The sequence below is a fragment of the Astyanax mexicanus genome, chromosome 1 (assembly GCF_023375975.1).
Source record: "Astyanax mexicanus isolate ESR-SI-001 chromosome 1, AstMex3_surface, whole genome shotgun sequence".
Taxonomy (NCBI): domain Eukaryota; kingdom Metazoa; phylum Chordata; class Actinopteri; order Characiformes; family Acestrorhamphidae; genus Astyanax; species Astyanax mexicanus.
In genome coordinates this window covers 98931445-98953643 of record NC_064408.1, presented here as the reverse complement: position 1 = coordinate 98953643, position 22199 = coordinate 98931445, and the positions used below count along the sequence as shown (strand labels likewise).

The window sequence follows — 22199 nt, the reverse complement described above, 5'->3', positions numbered from 1 at the left end:
AGGCTTCAACAAAAGCAACAAAGGCAAGATACGCTCATTTTAATACCCTCAGTTTCACATAAAATAATAAATGAGCCGATTTCCCCAATACATTTGCACACAAAACATATATGTCCAAAGTTATCATGACATTTTTCTAAATAATACATTTGATAATCAGAACTGAAGCTACTGCTGACACAGGTGTTTAAAAGCATTGCCAATTTAGTGGGACCCGCTGAAGCCGCCTGTGGGCGAAGAGCCCAATGCCGAGCACCAGCCAGAAGGGCAGACTGTGGAACAGTGGAACTGCACTCTCTAGAGAAATGGAGCTTCATCTCCAATACCTTTGGGATTAGTTGGAGTGGCATTTCTGATCCATAGTTAATAATCCAACATCAGGGTCTGAGCTCACTCATATAACTCATAAAGCAATGTTCCAAAATCTAGTGTAGAGCCTTCTCAGAAAGGTACAGGCTTCTACTGCAGCAAATTGGGACAAGATAATTTTTATACTCTTGGTTTCAGAAGAAAGGCTGGTAACTCAGTGTTTTAGCACATGTAGATGTAGATTAGTGTAGATAGAAATATGAAAGCTTATAAAAGTATTATTTTTCCACTTCAGCAACACAATAGGCCTGGTTTAATGTGTGGATTAAAGCAAATTATTGATGTTTTTAGTTACTAATGAGGCTATCTGACAGTGACCATGATGCCAAATATTACAATGATCAGATATCAGATCTAACCAACTTACTGATCTAGCAGATCAGAACACATTCAAATAAAAAATAAATAAAGTCTTAATAGTCTGTCTGCATGCTCAAACAAAAATAGAGACATAACAGTGTGAGTTTAACATGCCACAGTGATGGTTAATTATCCTGTTTTTTTATTGTTTGGCGATTTGTTTCTCTCCATGTAAATCAAGTTTTTTGTTATTTTTATATATACTGTACTTATATGAGTATACATTTACAGATGTATATTCTTCCTCAGAAATGTATGTATTTATTTTACAAGCTGAATTTTTGCACCAGGGGTTGAATAGTCATCCAAAAGCAGTGTGTAAGACTGGTGGAGGGGAACATGCCAATATGCATGAAAACAATATTCCTCCAAATATTGATTTCTGAACTCTTAAAACTTTATGAATATGAACTTGTTTTCTTTGCATTATTTGAGATCTGAAAGCTCTGCATATTTTTTGTTATTTCAGCCATTTCTCATTTTCTGCAAATAAATGCTCTAAATGACAATATTTTATTTGGAATTTGGGAAACATGTTGTTTGTAGTTTATAGAATAAAACAACAATGTTCATTTTACTCAAACATATACCTATAAATAGCAAAATCAGAGAAACTGATTCAGAAACTGAAGTGCTCTCCAGAGCTATTTTGTCTTAGTCTTTGTAATAAATAGTTGTATTGCACCTAAATTAGTGTCTGCAGGGTTCTTCCTCCTTATCTTCAAGCATTGTCACAAGCTCACAAGAACATATTACCATATTAAGAACATATTAAGGTGCTTTCACACATACTGTGTTTGCTCCAGACATTTTAAGTTTGCTCTTAACCAAACTAGAGGGTTGAAAATTATGATCTAGGGAAAAATACCAAAATTTGGTCTAACCAATAGTGGTACAGTCAGTACGCCTCAACTCGTTCCGTTTATTTGCAATGTGAAAACACATTTTTAGGTTGTTTTCATACCTAAAACTATGCACCATGCGTCTATGGGCATGCAACTGACAGTCAGCTTGTTGCCTTGATAACAAGTGATGTGCCAAATTCTGTCTCCTTCCCAGAATCTGACTCCTTTTAAATGCATGTGTCAGGCAAGAGAATGAGTGTAACAGATTATGCACAGATTTCTTTTACTTCTGTTTATAAGTAAGGGTTAATCTACAGTTACAGTAGATACGGGAATCACCAGTGTGTTTGTTTTGTTGCACACCACTCAGGATTTTTCTACTGTGTGTTTAATGGCTGAGGATGATAGGCTGCCCTAATGTATTATAACTAATCTGAAAGTCCAAACTATTCAGGAAGTTGAGGCATTTGTTACATTTTGAACAACAGAATAAAAGGAAATCTATGTCTACGCACATCACGCAGCAGTACGGGTGCAAAAGACAGATCACTCTGTGCCTGATTTATGTGTCTACTGTAACTGTAGACTCAACTTCACTCATTGCTCATCATGCAGAGCTCAGCACAACACCTGGAACACCTGGAAAGGCCCACAGAGTGAGTAGCTATTAGCACAGCAATACAACACAACAACTCTTAACAGCTCTAACAACACATAACAGCAAACAGTTTCAGACCAGTACGGCAGCATAAGTCAGAAATCTAAGAGAAGATTTGTAGCACTAGCTGAACTGCATCTTTCTTATATATTTCCACTTAAACCTCCACAATACACTTCTATATGTGTTGGGAGTGTGTCTTTAGTTTTGCAAAAATTCTCAAAGATATGATTATGCACATGTTTAAATTTATGTTTTACTCTCTCACCACCTGGAAAGGCCCATATAGTAAATAGCTATTAGCACAGCAACACAACAGAACTAACAGCTCTAACCACACATAACTGCAAACAGTTTTAAACCACCTTTAATTACCAAGAATGGCAGGATAAGTTAGAACGCTGAGAGACGTATTAGCACTAGATAAGATGCACCTTTAGGTCATATTTCCACTTCAAGCTATTGGGGTGTTCCATGTAGTTCTTAATATGGTTGTTCTAAAAAATAAAAATAATAATGTAATGAATATTTCATGTTAAGAGAAGGTGTACGTCACATTACCGAAACCCAACAATGCCAACAACACTTCTGACTGGTAATCAGCCCCCAAAACACTGAACGGTCCATCTCTAACACATACACACTTTAATCACAGCAACATACAGTGAGCAGAGAAAAAGATAAAAAAAAAAACAAGAGTGAGATGATTCACGCCTGAGTACAGAACATCCTCCCAGCAAACATTTACTTTTCATTTCAAAGCAGGTCAGGGAGCTGCTGAGCGCTGATAGAGAAGAAGCCTTTGAAGATTTTAAAGCAGGACAGGTACGGAGCACTCAGTAAACAGCCCTACCTGAGTTTAAAAATGGATCCTCACGCTCTCCCCAGATGAGGCCTGGCTTTACTTCTCCTCCGCCCAGGGAAATGGCCAATTTCAGCAGCCACTCGGAACTAAATAAAGTGCTCGCGGAAACAAGGCCAGTTTGTGTGCGGTCAGCTTGCACAACAAAAGAGAGGGAGGCCTGACGTGATGTAGAGTGGACATGTGGACAAGGCTTCAGGAAGAAAAAAAAAAAAAAAAAACATCCTGGGATGGAGATTTACTCTATCCAGCTGGAGAAATGAGCCCGCACGTCTCCAGCAGCCAGATTAATCCCATTAGATGTTGGTAAACACCACCACGCATTCAGCTCCCTCAAAACAAGCTGCTGGCAATCAAGCCTAAACTGTGCCATTTGCATGTTCAATGCGCAATCAGCATCCTCGCATCTCTCTGTTGTACCTTGTGATTAAGAGCATGGCAACAAATATAAAGATGCAGAACTCAACACAAAAGAATCCAGTCCCATCTCCAGATGGTCCTTGAATGCTCCATTCAGGTGGTTCTCAAAAATTCGCAAAAGTCCTTATTTTTGCCGAAAGTGTAAGAAATATGGTTAAAAACATAACCACTTTTCCCATATTCAATCCCACTAATGCAATATACACAGGAGAATTCACCACTTTCAGTCTTCTATTTACCACTGAAATGATATGTAATTCTGAAGCTCATGTTATGCCCATTTTCATTATTTACATCCCTCATCCCACATCTGTTTATTTTCCACAGACTCAACCTGACTTGCCACAGATCCCTCCATCAGACAATGTGTTCTGGCTATTCCTGCAGTGTACTGTCCGAGTTTCTTAACCTGCAGACCAGTTGATCTGTGGTGCCAGGGTGGTGCTATTATTGTGACGTCACAATAAGGGAGCATCCAAACAGCTTATAGACACTAAACTGACTCCTGACACCAAACTCTTTCAGCTGATTCACAGAAAACAGATAGATGGAGTTTTACATAATATGCATATTATGTATAGAAACATGAATCCAAACATGAATACTGTTGATAGAGCTACGGCACTCTGAACTGGCATCATTAAACTGCAGTACCTTAAACATCATTAAGCTATTTGAAGTTGCACCCATTTCTGAAACAGGAGTGCAAATGCATTCACACAAATATTGGGTGTAATATGAAATAAACCAGTCAGTTTGCCACTTACCATTTCCTTTAGGAGATGGGTGTACTCTGACTTTTGGTAAATTGCTATTTTAACAGCGCAGTGCTTCTTTTATTTCCTACTTTCCTGTTTATTGTTGATGTAGAAGTTGGGTTTGTGCACTGCTAGATGTCCTTGTGTGTGTGCAATGAGCGGGGGTGTACCCACATCAACTGTTGTCAGTGTTTGAATCAGTCAATAGTGCACCTGTGTTTTCTGTTGCCAAGATAGCAATACGCCAGAACTGTAATTACAAAACTTCTCATTTCAAGACCACCACACCCATCTGCATATTTTAATAGCGCAGATGCAAAGTACAAAAAAAGACTTCACAGTGTGCAAGATAGCAATGAGCATTGCAACATAACTTGCACAGAGTGTAAGATAGGGCTCAGATTGTTTAGACTTTAAAATGACTATAAAAATGTCCTAAACATTTTCAATGGCGGCTATCAGGACTAGCAGTTACAGAGAAGTCTGTTTGAATGCTCTGCAAACATAATAGCTTAGAATCTCCCCAGTGAAGCACAATAAAGGCAAACATTTTAAACAACACCATCCATTTCTTGTCTTTTATTTCTCAACCATGCTATTTCTGAGCTGCTGCCAGGCCTTACTGAGTCAAGTAATTGGTTGTGAATGCTTGATTCGGTCCACGTCATCGATAAAGGTCAAAATCAAGATGTGAATGCAAATGTGTGTCAGGCTCATCTCTCTCCATTAAGCTCTCCTGACCACAATGTCCCTTCGCATGGCGGCTCTGACTGATCAAACGCCGCTTTCTCATCGCAAAAGCGCCACGTCAGAGAGAATGGGGGGCTATAAGGACTCCACAATGGGGCAAAAGGGCCACGGACATTAAAAGATATGATTTTGCTTAGGCGGCATGTTCTAGTAATCCGTCTTGGGAGCTTTGAAATGGGCCTAAAGAAGCTGACACATGCAGATATGCATTAACCTTGAGTACCACACACACTCCTTCTCCTTCATTGATTCGGTGATTCACTGCTAAGGGGGCTGTTCTTGCCTCCGGCATCAATATTGTCTGAACTTCACTCGCTTAACCAAGACGTTCAACCAGTCGAGCTGTCAGCATGTAAGGCAGGAGTACATGAACCCTCTTAGAGTTGTATTCCCTTTAGTTTAAAGCAAAAGTGTGACCAGTTTTTAGAGAGTTTATACAGTCTTCTTTATTTCTTTACTACCATATACACTGTCTGCACCAAAAAAAAGTGGCCATCTGGATTTAACTAATTAAATGATGTGGGGTTGATGCTGCAGTTGGGTCAGGTTTAGGTTCAGCAACAGTATGTGCTGAAAGAATGAGGTCAGCTGACTACCTGAATATACTGAATATAGAGCAGGTTATTCCATCAATGGATTTTTTTCTTCCCTGATGATCACGGGTATATTCCAGGATGACAATGTCAGTATTCATGGGGCTGGAATTGTGAAAGAGTGATTCAGGGAGCATGAGATCATCATTTTCACACATGGATTGTTCACCACAGAGTCCAGATCTTAACCTCATTGAGAATCTTTGGGATGTGCTGGATGGAGAAGGCTTTGTGCAGTGGTCAGACTCTACCATCATCAATGCTGCAAGATCTTGGTGAAAAATTAATGCAACACTGGATTGAAATAAATCTTGGGATATTGCAGAAGCTTATTGCAGCAAACGCAGGCTGCAATGAAAGCTAAAGGCGGTCCAATGAAATATTAGCATGTTTAATGTCTGAGCATTGGTTCTTTAATTTTGAACTGGCAAATGCCACTATTTTGCAATGAGATTCCATGAAGGGCACATTCCTGGCATATTCCAATGAAATTCCCACTAGCATATACTTAATACACTCCTGGACTTTTAACAAATCCATGTGTGGAGAACCAGTTGCCATCCAAGATCAACAGTTAGTTGTTATACATCACATTTCCAGAAGGACTGGTGTCATGGTGTTGGATGCAATATTGTACAAATGCCAGATCACCTTTTGGTCTTAATTACCGGCACCTAGATGCCCTAACATTACATTAATAAGGTCCTGCAACCCTACATACAGCAGCCCTACATTTTTTAAATGCACTGTTCCAACAGGACAGTTCTTGCCCACATACTAATGCACTGCCATCTCAAAGCTTGACCTGAAGACACAGATGCTATGTCATGGCCAGCCACATTGCCAGACCTATCCCTGATTGAAAATGTGTGGAACGCTATTGCACATGCTTTTAACAGTCTACCTCTAAACTGAATGATTTTCTAGATCATAGCAGTGGATCATTATAATATTTAATGTTCCACTGAAAATCAATTGAAAGTAATCTATGACTTGACTTAATCCCTGTCAGGGGAGTTCATGGAGCTCATAGATACAGAATATTCTTTATATTTACTGTTTGTAAAGGCAGACTGATTGGCCGTGCAATGGAATTTATACACCAGGCTGAAGGAAACTAAAATCTAAATTCAAAGATTAAGAGGTGGTGTGTCCCAATCATTTTGCTCATGTATCAGTGTCAGCCCTGTCGCTGACTGTCTGCCTGTCCTGGACTCTAGAGCTCTCGCTCTAAAGACTACATTTCCCAGTATGCACCTGAACTCTACCCTCTGGATCACGTGACTGCTGCAATTGACATTTCCTGTTTTCCCTTGTATAAATACCCCTCTGTTTCTGATCCTTGTTGCCGAGTATTGAATCTATTTTCATAGCACTTCTACCCAGCGTTTCTTTTGTACATTGTATTCTTTTGTTGACCTGTTTTGCCTTTTTGTCCACTCTTTAGCCAAGTCCTTTGTTTATTAGCTTCTCTTGGTTTAGATGCTGCTTTGTTTTTTGACTATTCCTTTGCCTTGCCCTCTTAGTCTGTTTTGGACCTCCTGTGTATGACTTCTAGCCTGCTTTATCTGGTACACTGTTTATTGCTGCTCTATTTACCATGCCTGTCTCACATAACTCTTGTAGATTTTACCATTTTGCTAATAAACTTTATATTAAGTACCTGCATATGTCTACGTCCTGTCTGGCCCATGTGACAATCAGACTGGTTTACTTGCTTTCTGCAAGTAGGGTGGCAGTGACACACATTCTATAGGTTTCTACTGCTACGTCCTCATTATTGTAATGGTATTCACTCTGTTCTAACAGCCTTTAATTATATTATATCATATCACAAACACAACTAACTGTGTTTCCTTTGTCTCCCAGGAGCTTTAAACATCACACACAATCTCTCCATAGGTCAAAGCACTGTGTCATATGATGAGGCAACAATCCTACTAAGTCAAAAACAGATAGACAGGGTCTTTTGTTCTATCATTGAATAGCGGCAACCCCAAGAGGTTTGATAACTGTTAGCAGAACTCCTGACAGTGACTGTAATTACCATAAAGATCAAGAGTAGGATTGGTCACACAAAGCATGACAACTCAATCTTCCAGCGAGGGTCTATATACACGGCGGCAGTTGCTATCTCGTCAATATAAACAAACTGGTGACAGAAGCTTCCCTTCACAATGGATGCACCAATTACTTGGCTCGTCTTGCTTGGCACAGTATCTCTTCATCCCCCCCGCCCCCTCCCCCAAACACCAATTTACATCACAAAGCTTTTGGCAGCAAACCTCACGGAAAGTCATGTGTACAAAATGTTTCTCATTATGCTGGAGACAAAGGAGGAACAATGGAGGGGCAGACGTAATAATTCAGGATCAGTCTCTTGTGTGTGATGCACACTCTGCAGATCAAAAGGCAAACACACCTGTCCACGGTCATGTTTCTAGTATCTTTATGTACATACTCAATTAAATATAGTGTTTTATTAGGCTACATTGCCAATGTTTAAAAGCTCACACTCTCAACAGTTCTGCTTCCACAGACACAAATAATGTGTAACACTAAAAGCAAACAGTCCCTTTCAGAGAACAAGCATGCAATTTGTAGCCTGATACTTTCAGAAACCAAGTAAGGTAATTTTTCGGCAGTCCCTTTTAAAGGGCTATCAATGGAATATTTAGGAAGATTCTGTCAGATCCCCAAAGCTTTTTGTAGACAGTGCCTTTCAGAAACCCAGTGAAGAAATTTATAGACAGTCCCTTACAGAGACAAAGCAATTTAATGCGTAGACATTCTCTTTTAACAGGAAAGCAATGCAATTTGTAGACATTCCCTTTTACAGGTCTAGTGAGGTAAATTGTAGACATTCCCTTTTAAAGGTCTCATAAGGTAATTTGTAGACAGTCCCTTTTATAGGTCTAGTGAGGTAAATTGTAGACATTCCCTTTTACAGGTCTAGTGAGGTAAATTGTAGACATTCCCTTTTACAGGTCTAGTGAGGTAATTTGTAGACATTCCCTTTTAAATGTCTCGCAAGGTAATTTGTAGACATTCCCTTTTAAATGTCTCGCAAGGTAATTTGTAGACATTCCCTTTTAATAGGAAAGTAATGTAATTTGTAGACATTTCCATTTACAGGTCTAGTGAGGTATATTGTAGACATTCCCTTTTAGACGTCTCGTAAGGTAATTTATAGACAGTCCCTTTTACAGGTCTAGTGATATAATTTGTAGACAGTCCCTTTTACAGGTCTAGTGATATAATTTGTAGACATTCCCTTTTACGGGTCTAGTGAGATAATTTGTAGACATTTCCTTTTAAAAGGAAAGCAATGTAATTTGTAGACATTCCCTTTTACATGTCTAGTGAGGTCATTTGTAGACAGTCCCTTTTAATAGGAAAGCAATGTAATTTGTAGACATTCCCATTTACAGGTCTAGTGAGGTAAATTGTACACATTCCCTTTTAAAGGTCTCGTAAGGTAATTTGTAGACAGTCCCTTTTAAAGGTCTCGTAAGGTAATTTGTAGACATTCCCTTGTAATAGGAAAGCAATGTAATTTGTAGACATTCCCTTTTACAGCTCTAGTGAGGTAATTTTTAGACAGTCCCTTTTACAGGTCTAGTGAGGTAATTTGTAGACAGTCCCTTTTAATAGGAAAGCAATGTAATTTGTAGACATTCCCATTTACAGGTCTAGTGAGGTAAATTGCACACATTCCCTTTTAGACGTCTCGTAAGGTAATTTGTAGACAGTCCCTTTTAAAGGTCTCATAAGGTAATTTGTAGACAGTCCCTTTTAAAGGTCTCATAAGGTAATTTGTAGACAGTCCCTTTTAAATGTCTAGTAAGGTAATTTGTATACAGTCCCTTTTAAAGGTCTCGTAAGGTAATTTGTATACAGTCCCTTTTAAAGGTCTCGTAAGGTAATTTGTAGACAGTCCCTTTTACGGGTCTAGTGAGATAATCTGTAGACATTCCCTTTTAATAGAAAAGCAATGTAGTTTGTAGACAATCCCTTTTACAGGTCTTGTGAGTTCATTTGTAGACAGTCCCTTTTAAGGTCTAGTAAGGTAATTTGTATACAGTCCCTTTTAAGGTCTAGTAAGGTAATTTGTATACAGTCCCTTTTAAAGGTCTCGTAAGGTAATTTGTAGACAGTCCCTTTTACGGGTCTAGTGAGATAATTTGTAGACATTCCCTTTTAATAGAAAAGCAATGTAGTTTGTAGACAGTCCCTTTTACAGGTCTAGTAAGGTAACTTGTAGACAGTCCCTTTTAAAGGGCTCGTGATGTAATTTGTAGACAGTCTCTTTTACAGGTGTAGTGAGGTAATCAATAGACATTCTATAGTCTAGTTGTGTAATTTACGATTAATTCCTCAAAGAGGACAAGAGATGTCATTTGTTGACAGCCCCTTTCAGAGGCCTTGAGATATAATTTGTAGACGGTTCCTTTTAGCCACTATAGTGAGGTAATTGGTAGACAGTCCCTTTTACAGATCTAGAGAGGTAATTTGTAGACATTCCCTTTTACATATTTAGTGAGGTAATTAGTAAACATTCTATAGTCTAATGGAGTAATTTACGATTAATTCCTCAAAGAGGTCAAGCAATGTAATTTGTTGACAGCCCCTTTCAGAGGCCTAGAGATATAATTTATAGACAGTTCCTTTTAGATGTTCATGTGATATAATTTGCAGAGAGATAGATATAATTTGTAGATATAACCATTCAGTAGGCAATCACTTTGTTTACACATCCCTTTAAGTGATATAATTTGCAGACAGACAGAAACTACGTGCTTTTTTGCAGAGAGTCCTTTCAGAAAGAAAGCTATGTAATTTGTAGATGTTCCCTTTCTGTGGGCTAGTGGTAAATGTGTAGAGTTCCTTCCCCAGGCTAGGCATTGTAACAAGAGGATATAGGAAACGTAAATGAGACCAAGCAATCTAGTTTGTAGAAAGTCCCTTTTATAAAAGTAATTGCATTTTAAAAGACACTAAGACCTCCCTGTACAGCTCTCAAATTCACCCCAAAGCAGCTGTAGATGTTGCATGTTATGAATGTTGCAAAGCTTAGCAAAGCCTAATTTGGGGAAAACATGGTTAAAATAAGGAACAATACAATGAGAATGATCCAGGTGAATAAACTCTCATCGTATGTGCTGTTGTTGGGATTCTTTAATGTGCTGGGGTACATGTGTCTTACATCAATTGGGATTCCAGATTTGCACTATTTGGAGCTTAGAGCACCATGACCAGCTGATCTCCATTCACTGAATACGACAGAGGACCCGAACATCAATAAAACATCAGAACACCTTCAATTGCAGGCCAAGGACAGGACAGGGCCTGTGTAATCAGGGACTCATATGTTACTGACACACTAGCAGGTCAGAGGTGCAGCTATTCTTTCCTCTTCTACTGCTTCTGCTTTCTCAATGCCTCTCTCTTTCCATCTGTCTCCCTAGAGAAATCATCTGAACATCTCATGTGATGTTATCTCACTGAAGTGACAGCAGGGAAAAGCTCTGGGATGTCCACAAAATAGCTGTCTGATGGACATTTGACCATATTGATGGAACAGAATATATTGCTCTGTAGTAATAACCATAAAAAAAACAATATGCCAATGATGGGATTGGCCAAGCTGACGTTGATCCATGCTAAATTGAGTATTCCAAAATTTCCCCTCAGGCATCAATAAAGTATCTATCTATCTCTAGAGAGAAAAACTCACTCACATAAGTCACTTAACGTATTTTTAAAAAACACCAAGAAGGAACCTGGTGAGGAGCATGGTTCATTCATTAAAACTGATTTAATATATAAGATAATTTAAAATACCAGGCCCTAATAAATAACAACTCAATAATCATGATTTAAAGCTTGGTTTATAACTGTAAATAACCTTCTGATAACCAAAAAATACACACAAAAACACACAGTTTGTCTAGTTTGTCCATTAGAAAAGTACCAACAATAGAGTAGGACATTCTAAAACAAATACATACTGTACATTACTCTACTGTAATCATGGGTGGATTCGGAGTGGGGGTGGTACTGCCTCCTTCTGGTGCCCCAAAGGTTAAAAAAAAATCATAACTGCTATACAGGGGTTTTCTAAAGGTCCCACACCAGTAGACAAAATGGGATGTGGTACCCTATAGGTGCCCATCACAATGGGACAACCTAGATTTGATGGTACAAGACAGGAAGTAAATTGCTGTCAATGATGGCACACTATGAAATATATATATTTTATATAATATATATATATATATATATATATATATATATATATATATATATATATATATATATATATATATATATATAATTTTTTGCAAGGTGTTTATGTTACTGGCAGCTTACAGCATGCGTGAGGGCTGTAAGTAGTGAAAATAGCTGTGTCCCAAAAACCATGTGGCCTGTAGGTCTCTTGCCCTATAGCCAAAGATTAAAAATGGTTTCTGTACTCCGTAATTTGTGAGAGCATTGCTGTTGTTGATGTCAACTGAGATCTATTGGCACCATTCTAAAAGGTAGGAGTGGGCGAGTCTGAGCTGTAAAGCAGTGGAACTTGGTTCGCTGTGTTCTCTGGAATGATGGTGCTCCATTCAATAGTTCTAGGATGAGTTAGAGAGTTAAAGAAGAGCTGGGGTGTTGATTGTCCATCATCCTCACCTCACTAATGCTGAGTCTTGTGAGAGGAAGGTGTGTGTTTGTTTAGGATATGGTGCAGGCAACATTGGAGCCAAAGTGATAATGACTGTGTTTAAAGCAAACTCCCAGCCCAAGCTCTAAATCAATAGAGCTGAAAAAGCGAAGGGCGCCTGGACTTGCAGAAAGTGCACCCCCCCCATCTACTCCCCCACCCCCCCAAATCTTCCGCCCCTCAGCTCTGCAGGTTCAGAGGAGCAGATCAATAAGCTCCACTCAATCACATTCATTTGTCTTCATTGACTCTCCTGCCTGACGCTCCAGGCCTCATGTACACGCTCTCGGGAGCGCGCTGCGCCGCTCCCGCACCTCATAATTCTGTTTATGCCCCGCACCCGCGTCCATAACACGCTAATGCCCCATGATGGCTTTCCCCTCAAAGACTGAAGCCTTTCAACATGCACCACAATGCCTGGAACACCACCGCAGCCCAGAAACCAGCAGCCCTGGCTGAGGAGCAGAGGGTTTTATAGCTTACAGTGAATGTTAGTTCAGTTTTTTTTAATGGTGCAATAATCATTAACAGGGCTAACAAAGCATGCTAATGTGTTTTAATGTGTTTTAATCACAGTACACTGCAGACAGGGGTCCTAAATGCCTAGATGAAAATTTCCATCCGGGTCTTAAAGGGTTTTAAAGGACTGTATGTTAAAGGGAGTACATTTTTGTGTCTGTAAGATTTCCAGAAATGTATTAGATTAGTTTTTCTAAACATACAGTATATGGTATGTGTTTGGTATTAAAAGGCATAGTAGTCCTTCAACCAAATATATTTTTCATGGACCTAAGGTATATAAACAGTAACTAAAATTAATATTTCTGTTCACTGTTGTTTTTATCTTTTTAACTCTAAAGGGATAAGTCCTAAAAGGGATATATTATTCCCCATTTTTTACACAAGTTAAAACAGGTCTATAGGCTATACTGTTTGTTGCACAAAATCCCTCTCACATAAATATATCTCACCTGCTCTATACTTCACAGTTTCAGTCCCTTTTAGAACGAGCCGTTTAAGGGCTCTTTCACTTTTCTATAAATAAGCTGTTGCTGGCCATGCCATGTTTTCACTCTAGGGTTTACCACACTGTAGTATTAGCTTGTGCTAAATGGCAAAACACAAACACAAAGTTAGATCATGCTTCAATGCTTTTTTGAACGTACCTTCAACTCCCTTTCATCTGCTGACTTGCCACAGATCCACCCTGACTTGTCACAGATCCCTCCCTCAGACAAAGTCTGCTGGCTAATCCTGCTGTGCACTGTCTTAGGTTCTCCTTCAGCAGACTGTGTTGATGGGGCTCTGGTGGGGGTTGATAGGTCCTATGTAGGTTTCATTATTGAGACATTACAATAATGGAGACATTTAAACAGCTCATAGAAACATATGATTCCTGACAAAGTTTTCAGATGCTTTATAGAAAACAGCTGCATGGATTTAGTTCGTATTTAGAGTGTTTATAGTGGCAGTGGAGACTCAAGTGAAAATATAAAAAAAACATACAAAAAGTGAGTTTTAATAAATATGTCCTGTTTAAGCTTTTAGTTATTCAGAAAACAAGAAACTTCTGAATAAAAATATGTAGTATATATACTTTAGATATTTACACAGGTTTCCTTTATTGTTTATAGTAGAATACAAAATTAAAACGTGTTCCACTCAGAACAAGATGTATCAGATATTATCATATTGTGTATTAGTACTCAATAACACACGCATCTCATTAACACACTAATTAAGCTGTTAGTTTATATTATAATAAATTGATTTGCACACATTCATACCCCATATATTATTTTATAAGTGTGAAAAGTGAATCATAAAATACAAAAAAAGTATTAATTCTTTACGCACACATACCATCAATAGTGCTACTTGTACATCGTATACACACACATTACAGAGCCCTGCCAATAAATGTGTTATATTAGAATGTGTTATAAGATGAGTTATTTGATACACATACCCGATGCATACTAAATTTCAGCAACTCTATGATTATAATATCTAACAACTGTGAGAAATGACTGTCATCCCATCTCTTTAATGCTAATGATGATCAGGCAATTTGAATTCTGTGATAATCACAACAGGCCTTCATTTAAAATGCCTTTACTCACTAAAACAGAATAAACACAAACAAAGAGTGGACTCAACTCTACTGTGAGCATCTTTTTCTCTCTCTCTCTCTCTCTCTCTCTCTCTCTCTCTCTCTCTCCTCACAGCCCCAGTAAAGCTCCTTCACTCTGCCGAGGGAAAAAGGTCAGTAAATGTCACGCTTTGTCAGTCCATGACGCTAAACGCCTCACCTGACGGCGCTCTCTGGCCTAACAAACCTCCACGTGAAAAAGTCAACACTTTCACAAGTGCTGCAGTGCTAAACATGTGCCACGGGCTCCGAGCATCTCAAAGTTAAACCCAAAACCACTACTGACAACATTCTGCCAGCTAAGCCTTTGTTCTACTCAGGCCAGGAGAAGCTCAAACACAGCAGGGCGCCAGTACCCAGCATTACACACTTTGGACAGCATTTTTCTTCTTTTTTTCCGCTGTGTTAACCATGTCTAACCTGTCTTCTATTCCAGGGAGTACAAAATCGACAAATGGAAACGAAATATACAATAACATACCCCGATACTGATGTGAAACACATCATAAATGGAAATCCTATATTAGTTTATGCTTCTTAATGGTTTTTTGTCACCTGACTAGGCTGCTGGGACTGTAAGATAAATCACATGTGTATTGTTATCATGATGAACACAATGAAAGGATTGTGATAATATTATTGTGAAAAACAGCTCATTGACACTCATTTCAAATGGTCTTACACACAGCAACAGGCTGTGCAAGGTAGAGTAAGATAGAATAAGACAGAGTGAGGTAAACTGGGGTAGATACCACAGTGAACACACACACACACAAACACTCTCTAAACTTTTTCTTAGTTTGAGAGAGTGCATCCAAGCCAAGTGCAAAGAAATAAACTTTGAGGTTCTTAACCGTTAGAACCCCACTGACGCAAATTGCGTAAAAAATCATGCTTATACAGCTTAATTACTCAAAAATGAATCGTCACACTAACATGAATCATACATTGTGACAAACGGGAAACCCTATTGTTTAAAAAAAATAGCCCTGACCTCGTGCTGAACTGAAGTGTTTAGAGAAATCTTGAGGTGGGAATATCAAGAAAAATAAATCCACCTGGTGCTGCTCATGTATTCTGCTCATGTATTTCTCATGGTAGTAAAGGTAATAAATAAATAAAATAAATAAAATAAAAGAGGCCAAACTTGAACTGCATTTGTGCAAAAACAGGTACCAAGTTGCTCTTGAAGGTAGGGTGGCACTAGTCACATCTTATCCCCTTCAACATTCGCTTAGAGATCCATTACAGGCTAACCGGCCCCCATCACTGCCTTTCTGTAGCCCTCATACTTTAATAGAGCAGAGAGCACTTTAGTCCACTTTCAACCCAGAGCTTTACACACTTCCCACTCTTCAGCTTCAGGAAGAAAGCACTGGAGGCAGGTTGGGATGCTCAAGAGTGCTGAAGACTAGCTATTGATGTCAGTTTTATAATGTAAAAGTATATTGTAAAAATAAAAAAAAAATGAAAAAATAATATATTGTAAAAAAAGGGGTTGAATTTTAGCAAACAATTCAATTCTGGTTAACAGCTTACAGCTGGTGAGTAGCAATGGAAATAACTGAGCTTTGTATATGGATTAAAAAAAATGTAAATTTACAAAGCCTTTCTCTGTAGTAAAGCAGTTCTGGAACAGATTGAGTGACTGCACTCTCTACTACAGCATTTACACACTTACACACAGCGCATTCACACTTTCATTATAATAACTAAAAACAGACACAGAAACACAGAGACGTTTCCTACACCTTCAAAAGACTCTTGGAAACTGGAGAAAACTGGTACAGGAACAGTCAGATCTGGCTGATCCACATGGCAATGCCTTTACCTCAACTTAACATTAAGCTTCAGCAGTGGTAAAAAATAAAAAGCAGATTGTCTGGGCCATACAGCACTGCTACTGGACTACAAAAAAATAGGGGTGTTCTAAAACATTTGACCGACAGTGTGCATATACACACTCATAGCCTGATGACATAGATTATCAGAGTGTGTGTCAGGCCTGATAGTGGGTGGTAGTGAGATTCCATTTTGGAAGTTGTGAGCAGGTATGGGAGAAATGGCCCTAAAACAATATCACAATGTTTCAAGATAAGAATATTATTGGTGATACGACAAATTAATGAAAAAGCATACGATTATTAATTTTAAGAAAATACTACTGCAACAAAATAAATGTAAATGTTTTGTATAGTATAATAGTTTTAAACATTCAGTACAAATGAATGTATTTTGCCTTTTTTGTAAACAACTACCAAAATTCTAAAGTGCACAATATGTACAGGGGTTGGACTATGAAACTGAAACACCTGTCATTTTAGTGTGGGAGGTTTTATGGCTAAATTGGAGCAGCCTGGTGGCCAATCTTCATTAATTAATGAAGATAATTAACATTAATAATTAACATTGCACCAGTAAGAGCAGAGTGTGAAGGTTCAATTAGCAGGATAAGAGCACAGTTTTGCTCAAAATATTGCAATGCCCACAACATTATGGGTGACATACCAGAGTTCAAAAGAGGACAAATTGTTGGTGCATATCTTGCTGGAGCATCTGTGACCAAGACAGCAAGTCTTTGTGATGTATCAAGAGCCACGGTATTCAGGGTAATGTCAGCATACCACCAAGAAGGACCAACAACATCCAACAGGATTAACTGTGGACGCAAGAGGAAGCTGTCTGAAAGGGATGTTCGAGTGCTAACCTGGATTGTATCCAAAAAACATAAAACCACAGCTGCCTAAATCACGGCAGAATTCAATGTGCACCTCAACTCTCCTGTTTCCACCAGAACTGTCCGTCACCACAATAAATTATTGTGCTCTAAAACCAGGTGTTTCAGTTTCATTGTCCAACCCCTGTAGTACATACATATAAACTGCAAACATAAATAATTCTACAAGAAATACCAATAAAACATCACAGTTAATAATACACTGCTTTCCAGACTGTCAGTCCTGATGCTGTTCCAGACACGTGATGGTAATGGAGTTCCCGCTCACCGAGTTACTGGTTGCTCACACCTGTTTTCCCATGTATAAATACACCTCACTTTCTTCCTGTCCTTGCCTAGTATTGCACCTAGTTGTCTAGCGCTCATACAACATGTTTTTTTTGTTTTATTTCCAGTTATCGATCCGCTTTTGTTTTTGACTTCCCCTTTGCCTTGCCTGTTTTTGCTATTGCCTCCCTCATGTAGGACCCTTTTTTTGTTTATTAACCTCATCTTAGCCTTTTCTTCTATCGTGTATGACCATGGACTGCCTGACCATGGTATGTTTTCTGTTTACACTGCCCTCTTGATATTGACCCTGCCTGTCCCTTACCTGTAAGCCTGATCCCTTTAATAAATACTGTGTTTGGTATCTGTGAGTGTCTGTCTTGTGCCTGGCCTGCATGACACAGAGAGAATAGTGCTATTAGCATTATATAGTTATTTTTTTTAACTCTCTATGTTACTATGTGTGTATTACACCCCTATTTGAAAGTGCATTAAAAAAGCCATCATATTGTTGGTCCCTTTGCTGTGCTTGAATCACAAAAAAAACAATTCAGTCAAAACTAGCTGTCTCCGGTTTGTAAGATATTGGTTTAGCATGAGTGCCAATGTTTAAGTACTATGGGTTCTTTTACCTCAATCAACGCTAATGCAAATGTTATCTGATACTGTGACACATAATAAAGTGATACAGAACTAGCATTATCAAATATTTGAAGAGTCCATTTGCAAAAAAACCCCAAAAAAACAGAAAATGTATGTTTTTCCTAACTTTATAAAGCATCATTAAAATGAATCAATCCATCTTCAAAGTTAACGAAAGACAAAAGCTGGCGAAACATTAATGACCAGACGGATTATCAGTGTTTACCCACTGAATACAAACAAACAATATGACCAAGCTGTGCTCTAGCTGTGCAGCAAAACTTGTCAGTAGGCACAAGGAGCTCCGCAGGGACGAGCATCAGAAGACTGGCTAGCGAAAGCAGACATCATTACGCCGGCTCTCCTCAGCAGCCTTCATCAGACGAGCCGTCCTCAGCTTTCACCACCACCTGCACCGAGCATGACCCATCAGCGCTAATTAGCTACCGCATTTCAGAAGGCCTCAGAAGCGTCCCCCACTGTGGCATGCTTCAGATGGGGGATCACGGTTCTGTCTGACCCCGATGTGGAAACACCGCACTCCAATTAAAAAAACAAAACAACTGCAGCTGCAGATACAACATACAAAGTGTGATTTAATTAACGAACTTGTGACAAAATAACAAAATACACTAATGCAGCAGGAGCTCAGCTATATCTGAGTCCATAAGTCCATAAGAACACGCATGAGCTTGCAGAGCTCTGAGAGTCCGAGATGCATGATTGTGCTGCTTTGCATTATGGAGTGAGTGCACGTATGTGACTTGTTCACTATTGAACTTAAATACTGTATATGGCCTGTGCTAACAGATTGAGCTTGATTTAGTAGATGAACTCCACTTACATTGTGTAAAAAGACACTGCTATCTTACACCCCATCATCAGTCTATTTTCATGCCTTGTGCCTGTGTCGTTTAAATAGCAACAGTGCTTGTGAATATGCCAACACTAATGAGCGTGGTGGTCTGGAAAATCAGTGTGTTCAGGTAAATTTCTGGCATATTGCTATCTTGGCAATGGAAAACACAGGTGCGCCACTGACTGAAAAAAATACCTAATTAGACATAAACAGTTCATTGCTATCTTGGCAGTGATTGTCAACAGGTGCATCCCCAAAGCATGTACACCCCTGCTTATTTTGCAAACACATAGTGCGTGCCTGTTGGCAACTATGCAAACTTTTACTTCAACAATTAAAAGAATGAACGAGCGCTGAGAAGCATTGAACCCGTCCAGGTAGCTGCACCCTTGAAACAGCAATCCACCAAAGGCAGAGCGCACCTGGCTCTTAAAGGGAATGGCAAGTGATGATTTGTTGCATCTTACAACCATGATTAATTAAGATAAATTGTACATGTCTTTTGTGTGTGGAGTGCACAAAAGGTGTAAAAAAAAAAAAAGGTGTACTTTTCCTGTCGTCGCGATAGCGTTACGAAAGACACACCCTAATTTAAGTTGTGCAGTGCACGGTTGACGGGTTACCTATAAATGCCTATTATACCTAAAATAGGGCTAAACTGAATTATAACACTTATGTTGCGCATACTGTTGTTTTCCTATGATGTCACAAAAACCAACATGTACACATATTCAGCATATTCAGTATATTAAACTCAATTAAACCCAACTTATGTATGGTAATACTGAACTTTTATATATATGTACCAAATATAACCAGGACTTTATCCTGCCATCCCTCTAATACAACATCCAGGTCATGTCCAATTGAGTCCATATGTAAAAACAGAAATCTTGAGAAAGAACACTGGATTATGTCTACAGTAAATAAGTCCATATATGAAAAAGGCAGAAGTTATAAGGAGTGTTTCACCCTGGTATACTTTATGTATAAGGCACAAAACAGACCCACCTATCAATATAGATTATTTTTTTTACATAAATCAGAGATAAAATTACAGTGATAAAGACAGCATGTATTCTAAAGAATAAAGAGAGGTTACGAATGAAGAAATGTTTTTCGACCCAATTTGGAAAGACATTTTACCCGATCCCTGTTCATGCAGACTCCCTCTATCACTAGAAATTCCCACAAACACTAGTAGAGTGAAGCCAGGCACTGCCTCTTCACAAACTGCCGCTGATGGAAGGAAAGCATCAGATCTCCACCTTTAAAACAATAGATAGCAGATGCCTGCGCTTACCAGCATCATACAATTATCGCATCATCAAATAATTGTGCTCTCTTGGGCTCCTGCTGCTGTTGGCCTGGTGTAGCATGACCCAGAATTTAAACATGCAATCCTTGGATCATATACTCTATATCGTCGCTGTCCAATTAAAAACAAGTATCTCCAAAACAGCAACATTACAGGAGATAAAAAATCCTTCTAAACTTTTAATGGAAGTTAATGCACAAAGAGTTTATTTCAGGTCATTTTAATGAATTTCTGTTGGTCTGCTCCCCAAAAATGTTTGGCACAATGTGAGGGACAGTTAGTCTGTTCAAATTATGTAGTAAATTAAAAATCGACAAAAAATGAGAAACTTGTTTTTTATTGGACAGTGACAATATACTATCAAGCTATCTAGGACAAAAAAATGTAAATATTTGATATGTGTGTATATACTATTTCCAAACCCCAGCATGTTTCTGTATGAAAGCACAAAGTGAATGAAGTGTATAAAGCATGACATTTTCTAATGCTGATCTGCACTTTAGACATAATAAACTCACAACTTCAAACAAATCAAACAAGCAGAAGAAACTTCTGAAGAAACTGCTTTCATGTTTGCCCTCAAATTCAATCTCAGCTTTTTTTTTGTTGCTTTTTTTTTCTGCACGGTCATGTCTGGATAATTAACAGAGAGCTGATTTTTCTTACTAATATTGATCCAGGGGGAGAAATATTAAGAAAGATTGCTATCCCACTCCCTCCATGGTAATCACACATGAAATTGCTTATAGATCAGCCACCGCGCTGCATAATGATTAAGTGGGTGACACGCTCTTCATCAAAACAAGGGGAAAACAATATCTGTGCTTCTGGGACGGATGATTTTCAAGCAAGCGTTAACAGCTCAGAATGGCTGCAGTTTGTTTATGATCCAGCCGAAAAAAAAACAACAAAAAGAAAACTGTGCTATTAACATATTTACCTGTATTTCCCAACAGAACAGAAGGACGAGCAATCTGACAGACTTCCCCTCTGCCACCAACAAACCACCACAGCATGAGCGGAGACACAGACAACAGGAACGCATCCTCTAAAGCTCGGTTTGGGCCATTTAGCCAGTGCCACGTCCTGCTGAGATCAGATCGATAGGTGCACAGTCGGCCTTCAGCAGCAGCTCAGACCAGCAGGGGAGTAAAGAGTGAACTGTGCCTTCAGCCTCTTTTCCAATACAAGGCCAAATGGGTTTGGGCAAGGAGAGTAATGGTTCTACCTGGACCTGGTATGCAATGTTTACGGTGATACAACCATGCCCTGAAGTTGCAGAACTGTTTAGGTGGGCAAAAGTGCCTACTGAGGTTTTATAATGCCCTTGGAAATGCCTTTAATTTGATTTACATTCAGTAACTGCAACTGAAAAATCTTCAGTGGCATCACTGGTTGAGGGTGAGAGGTCAAAAAGGTAATAAGATACTTATTTATTATATCCATCTAAATTTCTTTGGTGATTTTCTAGCTTCTTGTTTAAATTATTCCAATTACAATTATCTGTATAATTCCCCCAAATGATACAGTAGCCTCAGGTAATAGAATGTGTTACTGCTGCACTGTTTAAGATAGAATTGCTGCAGAAACATTCTACAAGTAATTTTATTAGGCTTGTAATAAAGAAAAAATATCAAAATGAACAAAAAAACATCATGATCATAATGATCATCAATTTATACTTCTGTGTTGAACCTACGCTGTAGTTTGAACGTGTCACGCCTGGCACTAATAATGCTTCTGTCACTTTCTATGTCCCTACGCTATCTGGGGGTTGTAGGCACCTCTGTCTCCTCTACACTCAGCTCTACATGTGATACGCCTTCATGCGACTACATTGCCCAGGATGCACTGCTCTGCTCTGACACTGCTCACGCCCGGGCACATGACTCAT

The 22199-nt window shown here is 38.8% G+C and overlaps 1 protein-coding gene across 2 annotated transcripts in view; it reads right to left on the bottom strand.

Annotated features, from left to right (window-relative positions):
* Positions 1-22199, bottom strand: part of ctnnd2a (catenin (cadherin-associated protein), delta 2a) — a 628772-nt gene that overhangs the window by 242034 nt on the left and 364539 nt on the right. The window lies entirely within an intron of this gene.